Below are 24877 nucleotides of genomic sequence, written 5' to 3'. Positions count from 1 at the left end.
GAACTCAGTTTTGCTTTTATTTTCTAAATCCTTTGTCATGGAATTGTAAAGTCTTTCTTAGAAGGGACCTTGGAAACTTAGAACCTCCATCTGATGTTTTACTCCTCTCTACAACACCTTGACTTGACCATCATCAAGGATGGGGCACTCCTGACTTTGTTTTTTGTTTTTTATTTTTTTTTGAGACGGAATCTTGCTATGTCACCCAGGCTGGAGTGCAATGGCGCAATCTCGGCTCACTGCAAGCTCCGCCTCCTGGATTCATGCCATTCTCCTGCCTCAGTCTCCGGAGTAGCTGGGACTACAGGCGCCCGCCACCATGCCTGGCTAATTTTTTGTAGTTTTAGTAGAGACGGGGTTTCACCATGTTAGCCAGGATGGTCTTGATCTCCTGACCTCGTGATCCGCCTGCCTTGGCCTCCCAAAGTGCTGGGATTACAGGCGTGAGCCACCGCGCCCGGCCCTGACTTTGTTTTTAGACAGCTCCATGCCTTGATAGAACTCAGCAGTCCAGCCTCCTGTGGTACAGATTTTTTTCTTTGTTTTACAATTTAAAGACATGAAAGGGGCTAGAATAATGAACAATAATGCTTATCCTTTTCATTTTGAGCCCAAGCCAAACAGTAAACCTTTATTGGATGCCTACTGGGTATTGTGTTAAAGAAAAAGGTTAAGGCAGTTCTTATCCTCACAAAGCAAATGATATAGATGGAGTACTCTCTCTCTCCTCCTCTCCTCTTTTTCTTTCTTACACACATCCCTGCTACTTCAGCTCATGAATCCAGAGCATATGATAAAAAATGATGTGAGTCGAGGAGGGAGAAATGTCTGCCACATGGAGTGGATAAGGTGGACCTGAGCCTGCCCTTCTTAATGGCAGGACTCTGGTTGTGTAACCTTTTGTTGCTTAAGAGTCCAAAGTCCAAAAGCAGCTCTGTAACCCTCTTGTTAGGCTAATCATTCAGTTAAGCTTAGTGTATTCAACAAAACAAGATACTTGTACTGAGCAAAATAACAGATAATGTCTGTTATTTCCCTGTTAATGTCTCATATCTAAAATATAGTCTTCTACCTAAACACATTTATTAACTAATGGAAACTTACCCCTTTAAAATACTGTGGAAGTTTTAAAAACTGACCAGAAGTTCATAGATGAGGTCTGTGTACCCTTCTCTTAAATACGAGTTGGTTTGTGCTCCAACCGATAAAAGTACGGCAAAAATAACACTATATGACAACTTGGTAGTCTAGGTTGTGAAAGGCTGTGCAATTTCTGCTTACTTCTCTTGGGACATTAGTTCTGACCATGCTAACTGCCAAGTCAAAGTATGGCTACTCTGAGATTCCATGCTGGAGAAACCATGTGTAGGTGACCCAACCAGCAACCCCAGCTGAGCTCCCAGCTGATAGCCAGCATTGACTACCAGCCTTGGGAGGGAGCCTCCTAAGACACCTACCCAGCTGAGCCTTCAGATGACTCTCGCCCACCTAGCTGCAGCCCCACCTGGCATCTGATTGCCATTAAATGAGAGACCCTGAGCCAGAGCTGCCCAGCCCAGCCTTTCCTGAATTCTTCACCATTTAAATTATGAGCCAGATAAATAGTTGTTTGAAGCTGCTAAGTTTTGGGGTACTTTGTTACTTAATAATACTAACTGGAACAAGTACTAAGAAATAAAAATGTTTAAAATCAACTCTTTATACATTGCTCTAAAATGTATTCTCCACTCTCCTGTTTCTTTGAACAGAGCCTTGACATAATTCGAACCTCTTATGAACAATGAGCATCTTACCTCTTACATTATGATTAATGTAGTTATGTCCTCAAGGTATAAAATGAGTTGCAAAGAGACTCTAGACTGCTCATCTTTTCAGAGTCTTACGTGTACTTCTAGTTTTTTTTCCCTTGCTACCAGTAATCATTTCACCATATCAGAGTGTGCCACTTTCAACATGTTGAACCACATTTGGAATCATTGTGTTCAAATTCAGATACTGCCCTTCATGCAGGATGTTTTCAACAAGTATTTAGTGAGTGCTTGCCTTGTGTCTGGCCTTGTTCTAGGTGCTAGATGAGATGTTAAGCTTTAAGATAGCAGTGATTTTTGTCACTGATATATTTCCAGTTCCTAGAATAATATTAATACTTGTTTTCACTAAGTCTTTGTTGAATGAATAAATATACAGGACACTGCTTTAGGTTGTCAGAGCACATACTCATGATGGATTCTGCCCTTAGAAAAATGAATAGGATGGAGAAGGAACTGGAAACTGTTTTCTGAGAGAATAAATGAATTAAATGGAGATGTTTAGACTAGAAAAAAGAAGGGTTGATTGAAGGAGGGAAGGATTGTCATGTGGAAGAGAAATGGTACTAGATTTGAATTAAAGTGTTTTTCTTTTTTATTTGTTCCTTTGTTATCAAGTGATAATATTATTTAAGATAATATAGGTGGTAAACACCACCCAAGACTTGATACTCAAGTAATCAAATCTTGAATAGGGTTTGCCACCAAATGACGTGGCAGTGACAGTTCTGGTTTAAGAATGCTGCTTTCTCAAATACGAGGAAAAATCTCCTCATGGAATCCATCAGGAAAAGAAAGTCAGATGTTAACTCCATTGGGCCAGAATGATTGTTTCCTGTTTTCTGGTTTCTAAAATATTTTTTGAGAATGATGTCATTGCTCATTCATTTAAAATGTCACTATTAAAGCAAATGAGAAGGGCGTTATAGAGGAGTTATGTACTTTGCTAGATAAGAAAAATACAAATACCATATTGTGGTACAAACCTTTGGATAAAATAGCGCATACAGGAGAACCTTTGGCATTCCTTCTCTTTTGAAAGAGAGAGGATGATTGGGTTTATTGAGATTTTATATTTTTAAACATCACCATGGCATTTTTTTTTTCAGAGTCTCGCTCTGTCACCCAAGATGGAGTGCAGTGGCGCAATCTCACCTTACTGCAACCTCTGCCTCCTGGGTTCAAGTGATTCTCCTGCCTCAGCCTCCTGAGTAGTTGGGATTACAGGTGCGCACCACCATGGCCAGCTAATATTTTTTGTATTTTTAGTAGAGACAGGGTTTCGCCATGTTGGTTGGGCTGGTCTCGAACTCCTGACCTCATGATCAGCCCGCCTGGTCTCCCAAAGTGCTGGGATTACAGACGTGAGCCACCGCACCCGGCCACCGTGGCATTTTTAACATTTGGAGTTTCTTCTTATTAACGTCACCACCATAGTCCCAGTAATGATCAGGTAAGTTTAATGCAAATGAGAAAATAAAAGCCTTTGCTCAAAAGTCTCACAATAACTTTAGGAGGTGCTACAGCCACTATTGTAACCAGACATCTTATTTTAGTGTACGAAGAATCCAGTAATCTCTTCAAGTCAAGGTAACTTTTAATCTTTGGTTTCTCCCTAATAAAACTGTTTCCTTAAATTTTTTTTTTTAAATTTTAGACTGGAAAATTTTTAATTTATTCCTTGGTTTTTCTATGCCTATGAAAGGAAATAATTGACTACTTATAGTCTCCTGTCCATGCTAGGAAGACAGATTAAGTAAAGGATTCTTAATTCAACTATTATTGTCTCTTCCAATTTGTGTTTAATCTGAAACATAAGTAAATTTCACAAATTGACTTATCTGGTGGAGTACAATGATAAATATCAAGATTCAAAATGGAGCAACCAAAGGCACATCTGTTTATGATATTTACTCTGGATAATGACATCTTCAGCAGTCCATCCCAATTTAGTCTTATCATAGTGAAGATATAGTCCGCACCAGGGAACGTGAAAGCTTTTCTTAGAGTCACATTTCCATTTTAGTAAATTCCACTTTCTGATCTGTTTCAAAATTGAATCTGTTTCTTAGCATGACTCTAATAGTATATGGGTTTCCTTGGAGATATGTAGAGATAACAGAGTTATAGTGTTAACTCTGATCTTATCTAGTTTAATGGAACTCTTCTTAGAAAGGTTTGCTGTTATTTCAGTCATTAAAATATCCCACCAAAGCAAATATAGAAACTATGCAGGTAAGATTTGAGGTGATAAACTTCAGTGTATGAATGTGGTGCTTGATTGCTTTTCATATTGCAATGAAATAGCGAAATGAACAGACTGAAATGTGTTTTGTCCTTCCTTTAAGCCTCTAAGGTACAAGCACATATGTACAGGCTGCCTCATAGCTTGAGTATCCTTGTCTCAGTCACTGTGTCGTGATTTGCTGTGGTCGTGATTTGCTCCCTAGACTATTGGAGAGTGAGAGGGTCAGATTTATCAGTATGAATCTAGCCAGTGTACTGGGCATGGCACTGCACCAAGACAACCATAGAAGGGACATAAATTAGTGAATTCATGAACCCCTGGGCTGCCATAGCCAGGAGAGACTATAGTACTTAATGATCTACAGCATAACTTGGGAAAACTTTCTGAGGTTCTGTTTTACCTGGGCATTTCTTCTAGCCCTGGGTTGGTGTTCTCTTTGGAGCCAGAGAGAGGATGGCCTTTGCACTGCTCAGCTCCTTTAAAGTTCCAGTGTCACACAGTTGTTTGTAATGTAGTTTCTTAATCACAATTGTGAAATCTGAATAGTGACAGGTTTTGGGCTTTTTGTGGAGTTCATTTGATGGCATAGTCTGCCCTGCCCTGCCATGAGGCTATTCATGATCATTATCCCACTTAATAGGGATGTTCATACTTGCAAAAATATCAGTGTTTCTGACTGTGAGGTGCTGCTCTAGGCCCTGCTGGAGGTGTTGTAAAATAGAAGACAGATGTATTGTGTTACCTTAAAAAAGCCATTTTGAATATTCCTAGCCTTGAAGGTTTCAGAAAAGGAACTGAAGACTTGTACCTAACAGGAAGAAAAATGGCCATCACCATAGAAACACAGAAGCTTTCATACTTTGCATTTGTCCTAATATTTCAGGGACTCTAAATTCTGTATGGTTGAGTAGATGAGACCTGATAGCAGGATTCCCTATTCTCTTGGTGATCAGCATGGAATGCATAGATTACCATGGGACAGAGAAGAGGCCTGTGAAGGATCTAAATCCAGGAAACAACGGAAGCAGTGTCTGGAAAGGCGCCAGACAGACATGGCTTCAGGCACTCCTGGCTACAAGTGTACTTAGTGCCATGGTCAGGCGTGGGGGCCCTTAGCTGTATTTAGAACTACAGGTTCATTATATTAGTTGTATAAAAGAATGCCTGTGCTTAGATTGACTATTTACTAAATTTGGTTTAGTTCATTCCATATTGTATGAATTTCATTCTTTTCAAATAGCCGCTTTGTTTTCTTATAAAGTTCTGAGGTTAAAAAAAAAAAAAGCATCTTGAGATATTGTTAAGGGAAGGCTTCTTGAGTCAGTTGGACACAACATACATTTCTGGTGGTGCCCAAAGTACTTGGAGCAGATGGGCAACAAGCCTTACAGAACAAAGCTTATTCTTTTCTGTTGTGTTAATGTCTTACAAAGAGAGACGTGAGCAAAACACAGCCCTGGGTCCTTGGAATGACACTGAAGTGTGGATACTGATACCTATACAGCTTGCCTGGCTTGCCTTGCATTTAGGAGAAGTGGAGTAAAATGTGAGCGATAAAGGGGCAAAGGAAGGTTGAGTTGGCGCTTGGGAGGCCTTCAGTACCACCACTGTGTAGTTGGACTTCATTTTATACATCATTTGTTCACAAGTTTTGCATTTAGAATTCCATGCAATGATGTATTACACTTCAGATAACTAAATGTGTTACTTTATGCTAAATGAGAGAGCTCTTCTGTTAGGTGTGATTATGGTCAAGTGGGAGAACAGATTGTCATTACTTGATTTTTGTGGTGGGAATACTGTGACCTGTCTTACAGGATGCAGGTGCTGTAAGAGCTTGAAAGCCAGTGCTCTGGGTGAAGAGGAGTCATTGCAGGTCTTTGCATAGAGAGGAGTATTCAAAGAGATACTTTAGGAGGATTTGGTTGGCAACTCTATGTGGCATCATTTAGTGGGGAGAGCTCACTACACCTTGGAAAGCTACGGAGGAGCTATTGTAGTCATGTAGGCAAGAGATGATAATTGCTACCTGAACCTGGCAGGTAGCAGCAGGAGTAGAAAGAGGGGAAATGTTGGGAGTAGAGACTTTAAGAGATATCCTAGATGCATCGGATTCATCTCCGCTTTTCTCATTTTATTCCTCCAGGGTTTTTATAAATTGATAAGAAGAAAGACCCATTTAGGAGGAATTATCTGATAATAGACTGGAATCTTTAGGATTTTCTCAGGGTTCAGGGCAACGTTTCTTATACATATGTGAAAGGTCATCTACCTGAAACTATTGCTAAGGCAAATAGATTTCTCCTTAAAAGAAATAAATGTTGGCCGGGAGCAGTGGTTCACACCTGTAATCCCAGCACTTTGGGAGGCCAAGACAGGCAGATCACAAGGTCAGGAGATGGAGACCATCCTGGCTAACATGATGAAATCCCGTTTCTACTAAAAGTACAAAAAATTAGCTGGATGTAGTGGCAGGAGCCTGTAGTCCCAGCTGCTTGGGAGGCTGGGGCAGGAGAATGGCGTGTACCTGGGAGGTGGAGGTTACAGAGAGCCGAGATCGTGCCACTGCACACCAGCCTGGGTGACAGAGCGAGACTCCATCACAAAAAATAAACAAATAAAAAAAAAAAAAGAAGAAAGAAATGTTAAGAAGAGCGATGTGGGAAGTGTGAGCTTTGGTTTGTAGCTGTCTCCTGTTTGCCTTTGAGCCCCTTTCCTGTTATTATCCTCCGCTGTGCTTATATTGAGGACTTACCTGACATCATCATTCACTGTTCCTCTTCTCCTTGGTGTTAGAGACATCCCACACCACCTCAGCAGCCCGGTCCAGTGGCCAAACCCTGCTGCTCTCACTTGGAGATGGTTATCTCTGAAATGCCCTTTACTCCATCACAGCCCCTGTCTTTCCTGTCTGCTTTCTGTCAGTAAACCTTTTCTTCAGACTCATTGTGAATTTATTCCCTGATCTGCACCCTGTTTGTTCAGCCTGTCCGGTCTTTACTCTTCCACACCCTTTACTTCTCCCCGGTGTACCTAGACTATATAGTTAACCCTTTTGATGATCTGTCATTGGTACCAGTAATTTCTACACCTCCTGATCTTCTATAGGATTCATTTCTTTCTCCAACCCTGATTCAACACAACAGTCTACTTCTGTCCTTGTACTCAGTTTACCACTCTGCTTATTGGCTTTCTTACAAATTTATGATTTTAATGTTAACAGAGCCTTTTGATATTTTGATCTGAAAATATATTTTCGGATCCAAAGTTCACACCCTTTCCCTTTTTTTTTGTAGCAGCTATTCCAAACCTTTATTATTTTCTTCAAGAATACAGCTTTCTTCCACAATCTCATTCTCAGCATTTGACCTTGTTTTCATTTCATCTAAAAACAGAAGTCAATAGGAAGAAATTCTCCCAACTTTATTTTTATTTATTTATTTTTCTTTCTTTCTTTTAGTTCTGGGATACATGTACAGAACATGTAGGTTTGTTACATAGGTATACATGTGCCATGGTGATTTGCTGCACCTGTCAACCCGTCATCTAGGTTTTAAGCCCTGCATGCATTAGGTGCATTAGGTATTTGTCCTAATGCTCTCCCTCTCCTTTTCCCCCACTCTCCTAACTTTAGTTGTGGCCCCCTGTTACTGATTTTTTCCCCCTTCTCAGTGACTGAACTGGGCCGTTCCGTTCTAAATCTTCACTGTCTCCCAAGGCCTCTTGATAACATTTTGGCCTGTCTGTTAATGTTTGAAACTGTTGACTATTAGGATGATTTTGGCTGCAAGTAATGGAAAACCCAAATAGAAGAAACTACGTTAAAAAAGCCTGAAATTAGGGCAGTTCCAAAGTTGCTTAATTCAGTGAGTTGACTGTGTCCTCAAGGACCCAGTTTCTTTGGTCTTTTCTTCCTGCGTGTTTAATTTTTTAAAATATGCAACATGTTAACTTTTTGTCTCCCATACTTTCCTTAGGGTTCCATTGGCCAGGATTGTTTCAGATGCACTTACCTAAGCCAATCAATAGCAAGGGGGAAATGGGATTACCTGATAGGTTTAGAATTGTCAGGATTTACAGCTGGGGTTGGGGAAGAGCCCAAGCTCTCCTCAAGCACCTAGCTTCCTAATAGCTGAACAAAGTTGGAATTCTTATTAGTCACAAAGAAGCACAGGAGAGTGGCTACTGGGCGGACGATTACCAGTAGCTTATACCTTCTCCATGCTCAAAGACCTTGGTCCTTTGGATTATGGACAATGTTGTTCTTCCTTCTCTGAATATTCTTGATGTCTTAGTTTTCTTCATTTATCTTTCCTCTTTCTTTCTCTCTTTTTTTTTTTTTTTTTTTTTTGAGACGAGTCTCGCTCTGCCGCCCAGGGTGGAGTGCAATGGCCGGATCTCAGCTCACTGCAAGCTCCGCCTCCTGGGTTTACGCCATTCTCCTGCCTCAGCCTCCCAAGTAGCTGGGACTACAGGCGCCCGCCACGTCGCCCGGCTAGTTTTTTTGTACTTTTTTTTTTAGTAGAGACGGAGTTTCACCGTGTTAGCCAGGATGGTCTCGATCTCCTGACCTCGTGATCCGCCCGTCTCGGCCTCCCAAAGTGCTGGGACTACAGGCGTGAGCCACTGCGCCTGGCCTCTTTCTCTTAAGTACTGCATTTCCTGGGATACTTACCTCACTGTCTCTTCTTGCTCAATGCTGATTCCTTGGGCTATCTTAACTATTCCTATGATTTCATCTGATATCTCTATGCTAAAAATTCTTGAATCTTTATTTCTACACCAGTTTGTACCCCTTGTACTCTGTTTCCTTTCATTTGTTCTTGTGTTCTGCATCTTAATTAATCACATCATATACTGTGTCAAATAATGTTGCCTTCCGTTATATACTTTTCCTTAATAACAGAATCTTTTTTTTAAACAAGGGCTCACTCTGTCGCCCAGGCTGGAGTGCAGTGGCCGGATCTCAGCTCACTGCAAGCCCCGCCTCCCGGGTTTACGCCATTCTCCTGCCTCAGCCTCCCGAGTAGCTGGGACTACAGGCGCCCGCCACCTCGCCCGGCTCGTTTTTTGTATTTTTTAGTAGAGACGGGGTTTCAATGTGTTAGCCAGGATGGTCTCGATCTCCTGACCTCGTGATCCGCCCATCTCGGCCTCCCAAAGTGCTGGGATTACAGGCTTGAGCCACTGTGCCCGGCCACAATTATTTCTTTTATTAAAAAGCCTCCCTCATGCCTGTTTTGTCATTTTAATGGATGTCTTATAGGTTATTATGTAGTTGTACTACAAATTATGTATCCAATTTTCTATGCATTAATATGTCTGCCTTTTTTTACTAGTACAAACAACCGTATGATGAGCAACCCTGTACATATTTTTTGAAAGGGGGCTTAAAGGAAAAGCCACTAAAGGTTCTTGTGAGTCATTTTCAATGGCTACATACAATTTTTAAGAAAATGCCTTATGTAAAAATGAAACAAACCCATGCAGTAGAAATAATTAAGTCTCCCAGAAAGAAAGCATTTCAGCAAAGTGATAATTTCTGGTGTTTCCATCTGCCTGTTGCCAAAAGTCCAAGAGTGTTGAATCCCAAGCCAAGGAATAGAAGACATAACTGAAAATTGGCCTAATTCAAACTTTTGTCATTACATTGCTTCTGAAGGGTGAAATATTTCCAGAAAAGATCCATTCAAAAGTAAGCTGTATGGCAAACTCTATTTTACAGTATTTATTTAAAGGATAAAGCCATTTAAGTGGTTATGCTGAGTTTCATCCTGATTTCTAAGCCGATTTTGAGAAGGTCAGCTTGCATGACAGACTTCTTGACACCCTAGTGTACTTTGTGGTACTCCCTAGTGGTTGGGGGCCGAAAGATAGATATGTTTTTGATAACACATACATTATATGAGGATTGTTTTCCATTTGGGCACAGCAGGTACTCTATTACTCTAGCAGTAAATGAAGGTGTTTTGTGTTCTTGACAGTGTTCAATTCACTTATGTTCTATTCCTGGCTTTTACTGTGTCTTTGATCCGAGGAGCTTGGTTATCTGTCATTAAAGCTTAAAACTAAAACACAAGAAAGGATTATAATGAAAAGGTTATTGCTTCTGAGACATCCAGCAAAGCAGGCTTACATTTGTCAATAAGATCAGTGTTGAACATGTCATATCTGTGTAATATTTGAATAAAAATTTGTTGAGATCATTGATACTGGTGTTTTTAAAATGAGGCCTGTATTGAAGTGGTGAGATTTAATTTTTCACATAAAAGACTGCTCCAATATGACCTTATTTTCCATCAGTTACAAGCTTTAACTCTTGGCTCCAGCTGAGAAAATTAACTTTCTCTCAGATTCCATTTTAGAGCAGTTAAACACATGATCTATCTGCATTCTTAAGCTTTGCTTCTCTCTTGTCGTCTGTAAAGGTATTTATAGACTAAACTGATTTAATGCCAACAAATCTTAGTATTTGTTGTTTTACTCTATTTATGCTAAGTGGCACAGCTCTTGTGTATATATGTTTCACTGTATATTTGACTGAAATTCCAAATTTTGATAGCAAAAGCAGATGGTAACTTTGGGAAATACCCATTGGTTTGCTTTTCTCATAGCTAATTATTTAAATATCAACTAATTATTTAAATATCAACTTCTCATCAGAACTGAGAGCGTAGGCAAATACTTGCCTCAACTGGAGTTTAAGATAAATAAATAATAGAAATGCAACATTTATTTTTTACACAAGCTTAAAGTTTGCTCAATTCCTAGTTTTTCTTGGGAATGGAAGCATAATCAGAAATATTAATGATTTGAGTGTTTTGCAAGGTAGGGTGAATCTTGTTTGGGTTTTAGACTAGCTTGTGACTATTAGTAAAGTTTTCTGGATGCTTTTCTGGATTTTTTTTTGTTCTCCTGATGTTGGGCATCTTTTTAAATATTCATAAACTTACGATATTTTTATGCACGTGAAATTATTCAGTAACAAATCAGAGTCCATTGAGAGAGAAAATGTTCTAAAGGGTCTATGTTGGCAAGGTTGCTTTTTACCTTCATGGGTTGGTTCTTTTTTTGACTCTAGAACAGTGTTAATAAATAGTCAAGCTGAAATGCCTCATATTTGACTGCCTTTTTGGGAGTTTGCAGGTGGTACTAATGATCTTTTCTCCCTTGAACACGTGTAATTGAATGTTCCTGTCCTCTTTATCCTCCATTTAACCTTGAGCAGTGAACCGCCCCCTTAGCTGGGTCCCAGTTCTGCAGGCGTCTGTGTGCGTGGCCTGTTATTTACTCTCTGAATCACTGCTGGCCTTATTAAACTATTTTGGGCAGCAGCCCTTCCATTCTCCTCCTGTGAATGGTGAAGACTGGAGTTGCTGCAGCAGCATCAGGTCCAGTGTGGAATCTGAATATGGAGGAAAAACGGTTCACTGGTTTGTAACATGGCATTCTGCATTACAGAACAGTGAGGGTCTGCCCATGGGGACCACTTTGAGTCTTGAAAGTTTTCTTTTGTTTTAAAAAGTGATCTTAGAAAGATTGTTCCTGAATGCCCAACTTTTAAAATGCTTGAATATAAGGCAGTTTGGTCTTTGCCCCTGTCTTAGTCCATTTGGGCTGCTCTAAGAAGATAGCATAAATTGGGTGGCTTATAAACATCAGAAATTTACTTCTCATAGTTCTGGAGGCTGGAAAATGCAAGATCGAAGTACTGTTGGATTTGGTGTCTTGGGAGGCTCGTGTTTTGGTTGGTAGACAGTGCCTTTTTGCTGTGTCCTCACAGGGTGGAAGGGACAAGGCAGCTCTGTGGGGCCTCTTTAAAAGGGCACTAGTCCTATTCATGAGGGCTCTGCCTTCATGACTAATCACCTCCCAAAGACCCCACATCCCGATGCCATCAAATTGGTGACTAGGTTTTAATGTATGAATTTCAGGGGGACATAAACATTCTCACCAGAGCACCCCCTTTTCCCTTTCATTTTCTCTAGGATGCTTATGATCCTGGTTTGTGTTGGTGGTGTTCTCTTGCTCTTGCATTCTAACCTATCTCAGACCCCTGGGCGCACAGCTTGAACCTTGACCAGAGAATGCTGCAAGTACACTGGATAAAAAGGTGACCTCCAGTCCGAAATGCCTGCATTCAAATTCCAGCGATGGTGGACAAATATGACCTTGTTAAACCTCAGTTGCTGAAGCTTTAAACTGGGACAGATGTGCCCATGCAATTCTTATTAATTAAATAAGACATGGTTTATGGGAACTGGTTTATGGGGAAACTGACCACTGGTTTGAACTACTCTGTAGGGAAAGCCCTCTGGCCTTTGTTAAGGAGAGATTATCATTCATCTAGTCGACGTGTTTTGTTTTATAGATTAGTCATTGAGACGCGAAAGGGTTGTGCTTGCACAGTGACACAGCCGTATGTGGGAGAGTGAGGACAAGAGCCCAGGTTTTTCCATTAAGCCCCAGCTGTCCCATATATATTGCTGACTCAGGGCCACATTTGAGACAGTATCAGTCTTGTTGGTGGAAGTGTTTGTTGTTCATCAGAAAATGCTTTTTCATATGCTGTTTCACACTTCTCTTTATAGCCTTACATCCCCTTCCTTTTTTTTTTTTCTTTCAGGAAAGACTGTATTGGTTGCCTATTACTGTTATAGCAAATTATGTTGCTTTGGGCTTAAGTTGTTTAAGTTTATGGCTTAAACCAAAACAATTTTATTTTCTTTCAGTTCTGGAGGTCAGAAAACTAAAATCAGGTGTCAACGGGCATTGTTCCTTTGGGGGGCTTTTGTGGAGAATTCACTTCCTTGCTTTTTCTGTCTTTTAGAGGCTGCTTGCGTTCCTTGGTTCATGGCTTCACATCACATCTCCTTTTCTTCCTCTGTTTCCATCATCACATTGCCTTCTGCATCTCCTGACGCCCTCTTATAAAGGCCCTTGTGGTTAGATCAGACCTCCCAGGACAATCCAGGATAATCTCCCCATCATATCTGCAAAGTCCCTTTTGCCATATAAGATACATTCAGTGCTTCTGGGGATTAGAACATGGACATATTTGGGGACCATTATATTATTCTGCCTACCACAGACAGACACCTGCCTTATAACCCAGAGATCCCAAATTATCTCTTTTCACCTATAGTTCTGAATTCTTTCCAAGTTAAATAACATTTATCAGTCTGCTCACAAACATTTTTGCTAGCCATTCATACTCCTCCCTCTGTGCCCCACAGTGAATACCTTCTTCTAGAAAAGACCTGTTCTAGAAATGGAAGGAACTGGCAGCACCCCTCAAATCACTGTTCAGATTTGTTGGCTTACCTTGATATCAGTTCAGGAAGCAATGGTTGGGAAATGGATGTCGGGGAGCATCTGTCTTCCCACAGCTCACTTTTTGCCTCTGAACATGCACTTCCTGTGAGAATGTTAAATAATTTTTGGAATTAAAAAAATCATCTTCACATTCTACTATGTATGTATTTGGCATTTGGATTGGAGAGAGGTTTGCCTTCTTGTTTTTGGATATAGGTCAAGTTTGAGTGACAAAATCTCATTGATGAATTCATTTAATCAGAAGTCCTTCATCTCAACCTAGGTTCTCAAACCCTTAAAGACTCCACAGAAGGCTTTCAGAGAGCCAGACCCTTTGGGACTGTGCAAAACCATGTAATCCTTTCTGGAAAGACTGGACCATAACTTTCATTCAATTTTTTAAGAGGTTAATCTGGAAAGGTTAATGACCAACTAATTGATGGCTTTATTCTTCATTTCCCCCTTAGGTAAGAGGCCCTTTGAAGTACACTGCATATGTATTTTTAATAAGTGATCTTTTGTTAGCTGCAACTCAGCATCCCCCGTTCACATTGAAATAGGCCTCCCACTGAAACCCATGTCTTTTTTACTGTCAGCAATAAAAAATTTACTTACTTTTTTTTTTGTTTTTTGGCATATTTTGAGGTATCTTTAGAACAGGAGATGGAACACCTTTGTTAAGTGTAATCTTAATCTTGGATAGGCAATATGTAATTTGTTTAGACAGAAATTGATGATAAAAAGTGTTGAGTTTTTCCCCCATATTCCAACAAGCACCAGATATTTTATTTGCACATTTTTTTCTTTTAGTGCATATTTCCTTGGAACTGAAAAAACTAATTTCCTTCAGTTTTGCCATGCATTTCTCCCTCACCTTTGATCATTAGTTACCCTTTCTTCTAACTGCTAAAGTTTCCTCATAAAGAATGTATGATATTTTCCTTCCTTTATCATTAACAATGCCTTCACCTTTACTTTACCCTTACCTTGCTTTATGAGAACCCAGAGAGGTGAAGACTAACTTTAGGGATTTGGTTGGTTTTTTTTTTTACATTGCTAGATATACAAGGCTGAACAATAGTAAAGAGATATTGTATAAGCATACGGCAGAATATCAGATGAAGTGCAAAGATTTGCCAGTTGATTCACTCCACAATTTAAAGCTTAGTGAGCAAAGCATACATGACCAAGGATGATTACTTATGCTTTTTGAATCAGGAATGTTTTTAAAAACAGGTACAATTTGGAGTTAAGCTCAGATGACTGTGAAAAGGAATGCATTAATGTTCACATGAAAGTTCATGATTTGGCAGATTAGCTTGGAAGCAGCAGGCAAGGAGGGAGCCTTCCATTGAATGGAACTCCTTTGTTGATTTATTCTTATTCCTTGAAACAAAGTGTGGTGTTTGGGAGAGAATTATAGCATGAAATAGAATTTATTAATATGCAAATTCTCTTTGAAAACTGTGGGACAATCTGTAAAAAAAAAAGTGCTTAACTATTATGAAAGTATTGCGATATTTTTGGTAAAACTTATTTATGTTCATTTTTACTTAGTACAAGAATTTAAGCCTCATTTGGCCCAATTAACTATTTTATCAATACGGGAAGAAATGAGGTGGGATAGATGGTCTTTATGGCGTTATGCAACTATTTAATGACAAAGTCGGTGATAAAATTTAAGACAACGATCCTGATCCAGCGACCTTTCAGTATACCACATTGCCTGTGTTCCTTAGAAAGAGGAAAAAGTTAAACACTGAATGAAACAGATTTCAGACCTTCTAAATTAAACTACAGTGAGGCACACCTGCACACCCATCAGCATGACTAAAATGTAAAAGACTGACAGTAGCAAATGTTGGCTGGGATGTGGAGCAACCAGGGCTGTCAGGCATGGCTGGTGGGAGTATAAAGAGGTGCAGCCACTTTGGAGAGCAGTTTGGCAATTTCTAAAGCTAAACATGCTTACCCTCTGGCTCGTCATACTGCCTTTTATATGTACTCAAGAGAAAGACCTGTAACACAAATGTTAATAGCAACTTGATCGTAACAACTAAAAACTGGAAACAACTCAAATGTTCATCAGCTGGTGAACAGATAAATTGTGGTATATTTATACAACAAAATGCTACTCAGCAGCAAAACAGAAGGGACCAGTGATATTAGCAACAACATGGCTGAAACTCAGACACATCATATTGAGGCGAGGAAGCCATAAAAGAAAAGAGCATATTCTGTATGATTCCATTAATACAAAGTCCTAGAACAGGTAAAACCAGATGGTAGTGATAGAAATCAGAGGCATCAGGGTCAGACTTGACTGCAAAAGGGCATGAGGGAGCTCTTTGGTTGAGGAAATGTTCTTTGAGGTGTTGATTGAAGTGATGGTTACATAGGCATATACATTTGCTCCAAACTCATCAGTCTGTACACTTAAAAGGGGAGCTGTATTATCCCGTTCTCTTACTGCTATAAAGAAATACCCTGAGACTGGGTCGTTTATAAAGAAAAGAGGTTTAATTGGCTCACGGTTCTGCAGGCTGTACAGGACGCATGGTTGGGGAGGCCTCAGGAAACTTACAATCATGGCAGAAGACAAAGGGGAAGCAGGCATGTCTTACATGGCCTGAGCAGGAGGAAGGGAGGGAGGAGGAGGTGCTACACACTTTTAAACAACAAGATCTCACAATACTCACTATCATGAGAACAGCACCAAAGGGGAAATTTGTCTCCATGAGCCAATCACCTCCCACCAGGCCCCACCTCCAACGTTGGAGATTACAATTTGGCATATTTGAGCAGGGACATAGACCCAAACCATATCAGGTGCATATAAATGATACCTCAAGAAGCATTTTTTTCTTTACAAAAAGAGATAAGGTAGTGAGAAGCTCAGGTGTTGAACAGCAAAGCACAGTTGGTATAAAGTGTAAAATATTTTTATCTTGCCAATGAATTTTCTGTGGTCCTATTTTCTCTCTCAAAATGGTAAACCTTATGTTATTATGCCCTTACCACTTGTCTGAGAATGCAGACATAACTAGAAGCAAGTGTATCACTGTGAAAAAAACTGAACAATCCACCCATACACATTTTCATCAGCAAGTTTCTTCTGTGCCTGAGGATATTTTGCCAACTTAAGCAGTAATCATGGGAATCATTGAGAGCTTCAGTTATTAATTCTTCTTTAGTCACCAAAATTTTACTAGCATAACTATATATGCAAGTAAAATAATACCCCAAGAAATGCCAAGTGCTATTCTGTTCTCTAGGAGGAAGTTTAGAGGATTTGTAGACTGAGTAGCTTGGAGTTATTGCCATATTCCTTGCTAAAAAGTATAAAAATAAAAACGTTGGCATCACAGTTGGTGTTCTGAGTCGTATTTTAAGGTCTGCAAGCTTGTAGCTTAGAAAAATGCTATTCAGAAAACTCTAAACTGCACATAAAACATATCTTCGTTTTTGTCAATTCCCTTGCTGGCTTCTTTCTTTTGGGTTTTCTTTCAGAGATATCTAGGACTAGAATTGAAGACATACAAATCCTCTTGAAATGAGTTCCAGACATACGATAGAAGCAGCACTAGTTCTAACTGAGTCAAAGATCCCCAAACATTTTCTCTTGTGGCATGCTTGAGGATGATTAAGTAACTCTTGGAACCCAAAGCTCACTACAAAAAAATCTATTTGAATAAAAATTTGTGATTATATCCATTCAAATTTTCTTCTGTTCAATTCAAAATAATGCCAGCAGTCTGTTTCTTACAACATTGACTACATTGATTTTATTTACATGGATGCAATTATTAGTTCATCGGAAATTTTTTGAGTACCTGTCATATGAGGTCCTGCTAGGCAGCAGGACATAAGAATCACAGAGACCAGGTCCTCCAGGAGCTTACAGTTCAGGTAGGAGAGAAGCATGTACATATCTTTATTGTAATAGTGTTGTATATACAAGGTATATGCAAGGGCAGCCTGGTGCATGCCAGCCTGGGAATGTTAGGCAGAAATGGACAAGAAGGCCTCATTTGAGCTACGACCTTATACAGTGGTCACTCTGCTGTGCCCACAGTAAGGGTGAGCATGGCTGCTACAAAGGTTCAGAGATAGTCTGTAGAGAACTGCAGGTAGATTTGCATGGCTGGAAGGTGGAATGTCAGCTGAAAAGTGGTGGGAATTGAACCTTGTATGTAACATAGAGACTTCCTCTTGCAAGCCAGTAGTCCTCAATCCTGTACATTTCAATCATCTGGAAAGTTTTTTTTAAAAAAATGTTTATACCTGGATCCTGGGACCATTGAATTAGAATCTTCAGGTAGAGCATGTCCTGAGCATGTATTTTTCTTTGCATTGTCCATGGATGATTCTGATTTGCAGCTAGATAACCTCTTACTTGTTGTAGGTAATGAATATCCACGGAAGAAACTTGATCAGGGGCATGGCATGACCCTACACGTTCAAACTGAAAACTGGAAAAGTTTGCATGAAACGGAGTCCATCTTATAAACACTACTTCTATAGGTGCAAATAGGTCCCTATCATCCCTAGTTTAGTACACCTAAGGGGTAATTGTTCTAGACACAAAGAAATAATAGGATCCAATTACCACGGCATACCAAGCCCTGTTATGGGAACTGCCTGATAGTAGTGTCTGGCTCTTCATCACACCATTGCAAAACTGAAGGCTCATAAGATTTCATCTCTAGCTGTTTAAGGATCCTTTTAATGAAACAGGATAAACTTTATATTTCTAATTCCGGTTATATCATCTTGTCTTAATAGTGATCCGTGGAAACTAAAACTGGTATTCTGTTCAACCTTTTCCATATCACAAATCTGGGTGAAATAAATATAGCTAGCCAGCCAACTCTCTTCATTCTAGCAACATTGAGATTTAAAGGAGAAAGCTTGCTTTAATTACACCATCAGTCAAACCTATGTCTATTCCTGCTTTTCTCTTGTATACAATTCAGTGATTCTATCTGCTACAGTGATAGAGAAAAGCAGTGAAATGTTCCAATCAAAATAGGAACTGCTGAATGCATGTTTAGCCCTGAGAAACTAGAGAATGCTCTTGCAGAGAAGGATTCATTCCTTAGGAGTTAAACTTGAAAGGAAAGCCATCTTTGTAGAATTCCTTTGAGATATTTCGGTGCCTCTTGCCTCAAGCAGGCCTGTCCGCTGACTGTTTAAAAGGAAGACAAATTTTATTATTAAATAAGAACTAGCAAGGAAAGATGGAGAAACGGTATTGGGTCTTTGAGTATTTGGGCTGGATTTGGGATATTTCTTCTTTTCTTGAAAAGGCATCTGGCCACATTATAGGCAGACATCACCCCCAAGTGTTCCAAAAACTCAGACGACAATAACAAACTCAGATGTGTATGCCCATGTCAGCCCGGAAGGCTAACCACCCACCGTCTACATGTGCTTCTGGGGTTGATGTTGAAGGGGCTGAGGGAGGTTTGTTATCACAGCTGTAGGCTTGTAAACAGTCTACCAGGATAATTTCTGTTTCAGCTATTGGCTTTTTAAATCCAACTCTGTGCTAATATACATGGTATTTAAAACACCTAATTCTGTGGTCATGTCATTTAGAAATCTTTAGTAACATTTTTTTAATATTAATTGTATGTATAGTTCCACTGTGCTCTTACAAAGAGCAGAAAGACATATAAAAAGGATGAATTGCTATGCCTTTTCCCTTGTCTCCTTTGTGTATAAACACACAAAAAAGAAATGAAAAAGAGTAACAGCTATATATCATTGACTCTTATTCTATCTAAAGAAGGGAAGACAGGCAGACCACCTGAGCCGGGACAAATCTGACTGCTAGGCAGAACTGTGAGCGTCTATAGGTCTAAGTATCTCGAGAATAAGGGGAACTTGTTGGTCATCTAACAGCCTTCTGATTACTGTCCGATCGGTGAGCTGCTCATACAGGCCTCAGGGCACCTGATGAAGTTGGAGATAATTGATGTCACCCAAACATTTAAAAATGGAATTGGCTGTCTCAGAAAGAATGAGTAGTGAGTTGCCCATCAGAGTATCAGTAGCCGTTAAACTCAACCTTGTACAAAGTGGGCAGGCATTGAGGAAATGTTTACTAAGTTAAGGTTATCATAACGATACTGGGAAGAAGCTTAGCCAGATGATGGCAATTCTTAGAGCCAGTTCTGTGTAGGAATCCATACTGGGTATTGTAGCAATATGAAAGTCACAAGTACAAAAGTGTATCGGTGTTAGACTCTTACTACTTTTCCCCTTTTTATTTTTTATGTTTTTACGTAATTAAATATATCATTTTGAATATATTCTCATTATAAAAATGTTGAAAATACAGAGAACATATAGAGGAACAAAAAATCTCTTAGCATTGCCACCCAAATGTAGCCTCCTATCATCTCCCTGGGTATTTTCTTGTGATCTTTATTTTCAATGTACATTTTTACATAGTTCTACGTACTTTTATATTCAGCATTTTTCTCTTAACCATAAATATTTTTAAAGATGATATTATTCACTGCATGAAATAAATGTATTCTAGTCTTAATTTGCTTAACTTTTATTCTACTCTTGGGCATTGAGGTTGTATACACTTTTTTCTATTGCAAATATTGAGTCCAAAGGTATGAATATTTTATAGAATTTTGTTAGTGATAGCTAAGTAGGTTTCCCAGATATTTTAACTTATTTATCCACAGCATGTGTCAAAATTGCCAATGTTGCTTCTCATTAGGTGTTGATATTTGAAATTGTTTTTCTAGATTTCATAAGTGAGAAATAGACTGGATCAGGTAAGAGAAGGTTTATTGGAGTGGTGCAAGGGGGCAGCTCTCAGAGCCCCTGGCAGGCAGCAGGAAGCACCGCTGTGACGTGGGAGGGCCTCCCACTCGGTGGACAGAGCCCCATGAGGATCTCCCTTGGCCCCAGCCGGCCGCCTGCCCCACTCTAGCTGCCATCTTCCTGGTCTCCTTTGGGTTTCTATTTACCTGCCCCTGTGTTGTTGCATGTGCATGCTGTCTGTCTGCCTGTCTCTGTGCCTCACACTCTGCATTTCTCTGGGACTCTTGTCTGTCAGCCTCTCTTCTCTTTTAGTCTCTGCCTCCCTCTGTCTGCCCCGCTGTCCCATAATCACCCCTGCTTGCTCCTCTCATGGTTAAAAATAGCTGCCCTGGCAGTCCTACTCATCTACTGAGTTCAGTGGTCTTCAGAGTCTGCCTAGGTCACTGTGCGTCTAACTTCCAAATTCTTCCACGTTCTGAGGAAGGGAATCAGGTGGGCTCAGCTAGGTCAGCACAGTGACTGCTCTTGGTTGAGGTCACTCCAGTGGCCAGGGAGACACGAGGCACAGACCCGGATTCTGATTCACCCTGAGAGTGGAAGAGGCTGGTTCTAGGAGCAGGTTGCTGAGGAGTGGAGATGCTCTTCTAGCCCTGACTTCCCAGTCCTGAGGAGCTCCACTCTGTAGAGAGAGGTCAGCAGGCGTGCTTGGGCTCCTCTGTGGGCCTAGTGATGGACCTTTCTAGATAGATAATCTATCTTGATTGATGGAAACTATCTTCTAGGATTAGATTTGCTGTTCTGAACTAAGGAAGATTTGCTTAATTGGTTCCACCTCTGATTCTGGGTGTGTGTTGGGGTGGGGGAGGTATGTGGTGGTTATAGTGTAGAGTATCTCTGATGCTCATGTTTACATGTTTTTTTCTTTTTCTTATTCTTTTCCTTTTTTTCTTCGACTCCCAAAACTGTAAGCAAACTTGCTTTTCTGTTTGTTTGCTGCATCGACCCTAAGATAATAAGCTTACCTTGGAATCAGAATTAGCCCTGTGGTTCTCCCTGAGAGGGTAGCCCATCATTTTCACCAAGAGGTTGGGTTGGGGGGACAGGGTTGGACAGAGATCCTTGACCTGAAAACCTGAAGCAGGACTGGGGGGTTACATGCAGAGAACAGAGTTCATAGCAAGACTGTGAGTCAGAAGCAGGTGGTCAGGCTAGAATGAGGTCAGACTGAGGACCAGGGCAGAGCTGGCAGCTCTGTGGAAGTCACAGGAGAACCAGGAGAGGGCATAAGGAAATGGGGGAAGGGCTAGGGAGATTAGCCTGCCGTTTTACACACTTCCCTTGGGTTTTACTGTAACGATGAATCACATAGTACATTTTATGTATTTAATTGTTTAATGAGAAAGTCATGTTTGTAGAACCAGACTCTAAAAGCACCACAGTATCCACTGAAAACTTAATTTCCCTCCCACCCTGGTCACTCAGCCATACAATTCCCTTCAGAGGAAATTGTTCCCTGGTTGAGAATATCAAGGCACAAGGAAGCAGATTTGCTCAAGGTCACATTGTTGGCAAGGACAAGCCACTTTTCTAACACCAAAGTTTGTGCTCTCCCCAGTCCACCTCACTGTGCCCTACTAAGACTTTTTGTAACACAGTCCAGACAGTACAGTGTTTGTAGATAGTTTGTATTTTTTAACCTTCTATTTTCTATTTCTCACCTAAATAATGTCTTTTCTGAGGCCAGGCCAATCCTGTTAATCCCCATTGCACTGTATGTAAATTACTTTGCAGTAGTTAAAAAGTAAAGAGCATTCACAATACTAATGATGTTAGAAGTATAGAGATTCTGGCTGACTAGGTGGCTCACGCCTGTAATCCCAGCACTTTGGGAGGTCGAGGTGGGTGGATCACGAGGTCAGGAGATCGAGACCATCCTGGCTAACACCGTGAAACCCTGTCTCTACTAAAAATACAAAAAATTAGCCGGGCGTGGTGGTGGGCGCCTGTAGTCCCAGCTACTCAGGAGGCTGAGGCAGGAGAATGGCGTGAACCTGGGAGGCAGAGCTTGCAGTGAGCCGAGATCACACCACTGTACTTCAACCTGGGAGACGTGAGACTCATCTCAAAAAAAAAAAAAAAAGTGTAGAGATTCCATAAGCATTTTGAGGTGGCTGCTATGTGCCAGCCTCTCAGCTGGGTGCGAGACATAGAGGTGGTGAAAAATTGAATCTGTATTGATCATAGATGTTGAGAAGCTGCCAAAAGTCGTGAATCTACTTTTACTAATCTACTTTTCATGTATCTTCCTTATAAAATACATTTTTGAAAAATCCAGCAATTTGGCTTTCTGTAAGAACGGCAAGTTCTTAAAAATCCAGTAATGTGAACTCATGTTTGTTTTCATTTCCAAATTAGCAGAATTGTACTGAGGTTAGAACTCTGGGATAGTAGCTTAAGGAAGCCACAGGTCCTTCCTTCCCTCAGACTTTAGAGATCCCTTGTGAAGGATTTGTATGTCTCAGTGGGACTAGGATGGAATTCCCAATGTGGACCATGCCCTGTATTTGCTCCCCAGTTTAGGGTACCTGAGAGGTACCCTAGAGGGTACACTGTTTCTCTTTCCTGCTGCTGCAGCCAGGATGCTGCCACTTCTGAGCCACATTCTGGAGTTGACCTTGGAAGGCATGATTAGCTTGAAGTGCATTGCATAGGCCTCTCTGGGCTGGCCTAGGCACATGACCAAACATCTATGAAAAAATGTGTTTTGAGTAGTGTCAAAGAGCTGATTTACAATTACCTTTCGGAGCTCAACCTCTCAAAAGTTGGGATTGTCTGTGCTTGCCCTGTTCATGTTGTTCATTTGACTGCAGACAGTGCAATTCAGGCTTTTCATTAGCTATGTCATTCTTTGGATTTGTGATGGGTTGATTTGTGTGAATATGGGTGTACATATGTGTATCTGTTTTAGCCTACATCATGATATTTCTGAGAATTAGAGTTGTAACTTTTTTTTTTAAATGTGGGCTTGAGTCACTGCTAAATGTAAAGCAAGCATGTAGAGCAAAGATCAATCAATTGTTTCAGAGTTTGAAAGTCATTTTCATGTCACATCCAGATTAGACTTTTAGTCACTCTGTAAAGATTTTCATTAGACCTTGGATTACACATAAATAGATGCTCAGAGATCTAAGCTGGTGCTGCCTCCTGGGATAGAAGAAAGCCTTTGAGATCTTAGAAGACCCCAGGTTCATTGCTAGATATCGTTGTCAACAACTTCTCAGGTGAGTTCTAGGATGACTAGGGTGGCAGCAGGATTGACAAGTCTTGTCATAATTTGTACAGGTGTTTCAATGTGTAGAAGTTGAATCTGACCTCTGACTTTTGCTATTTCATTCTTTTATTTCCATGAGTTCCTAGATGGTATAGATTTAATAGACTTTATGTAGACTGATCCGAAATCACAGGGTTGATTTTATTTTATTTTGTTGATTTTATTTGGTCATTTGTTTTCAACTGAGCTTGCTATTTTAAAGCAGTCTTGGTGGGGTTTTCATAACTTTCTTGTTGGAGTTTTCAAGGGAGTTTTACATTTAGATATAATTCACATACCACAAAATTTACTCTTCTAGAATATATGTCAGTAATTTTTTTAGTATATTCACAAAGTCTTGTTACCATCACCACCATGTAATGAATCTCTATCACTCAAAAAGAAACTCCGTATTACTTTGTTTCCTTCAGCCTCTAGCCAGTCCCTGGCAAACATTAATCTGTTTTCTGTCTCTATAGATTTTCTTATTCTGGACATTTTATATAAATGGAATCATATAATATATGGCCTTTGAAAAGAGATCTATCCTCATTCACTTAGTGTAATGTTTTACATGTTCATACATGTTGTAGCATGACTCACTATTTAATTCCTTTTTATGAATTAAATAATATTTCATTGTGTGGATATTCTACTTTTTATTTATGCATTCAGTTAATAGACATTTAGCTTTTTCTACTTTTTGACTATTATAAATAATGCTACTGTGAACATTGCTGTGTAAGATGTCGTGTAGACATACATTTTCGTATGTCTGGGTTTATACCCGGCAGTGGAATTGCTGGGTCACATGGTAACTCCATGTTTAACTGCCAGAAGGTTTTCCAAAGTTCACGTTCCCATCAAACTGTATAAGGTCCCAGTTTCTCCACATCCTTGATAACACTTGTTATTGTCTGTTAATTAATTAATTTTATATAAACATTTTAGTGGTACCTCATTTTGGTTTTGATTTGCATTTCCTTAATGGTTAATGACATTGAGCATCTTTTCATGTGCTTATTGGCCATTTTTTGTGGCTTCTTTGGAGGAGAAATGTTTATTGTAGTTATTTGCCCATTTAAAATATTGGGTTTTTTTTTATTATTGAGTTGTAAGAGTTCTTTATTCTGCATACTAGACCTGTATCAGATGATCAGCAAATATTATCTCTCATTCTGTGGATTGTCTTTTTATTTTCTTAATATTGCCCTTTGAAGTGCAAAATGTTTTAATTTTGATAAAGTCCAGTTTATCACTTTGTCCCCCCTTAGTTGCTTGTGTTTCAAGTGCCATATATCAGAAACTATCACCTAATCTGAGGTCAGGAAGAGTTACCCCTGTGTTTTCTTCTTAGAGTTTTATAGAGTTAGCTCTTGCATTTATATCTTTGGTCCATTTTGAGTT

General features: G+C 39.9%; 1 protein-coding gene across 7 annotated transcripts in view; it reads left to right on the top strand.

The window, feature by feature from the left end:
* Window positions 1-24877, top strand: part of OSBPL3 (oxysterol binding protein like 3) — a 183546-nt gene that overhangs the window by 34708 nt on the left and 123961 nt on the right. The window lies entirely within an intron of this gene.

This window comes from Trachypithecus francoisi, unplaced genomic scaffold (assembly GCF_009764315.1).
Source record: "Trachypithecus francoisi isolate TF-2019V2 unplaced genomic scaffold, Tfra_2.0 Lachesis_group4, whole genome shotgun sequence".
In the NCBI taxonomy this organism is placed as follows: Eukaryota; Metazoa; Chordata; class Mammalia; order Primates; family Cercopithecidae; genus Trachypithecus; species Trachypithecus francoisi.
The sequence above is the reverse complement of the archived record's forward strand: the minus strand, read 5'-3'. Positions and strand labels throughout refer to the sequence as shown.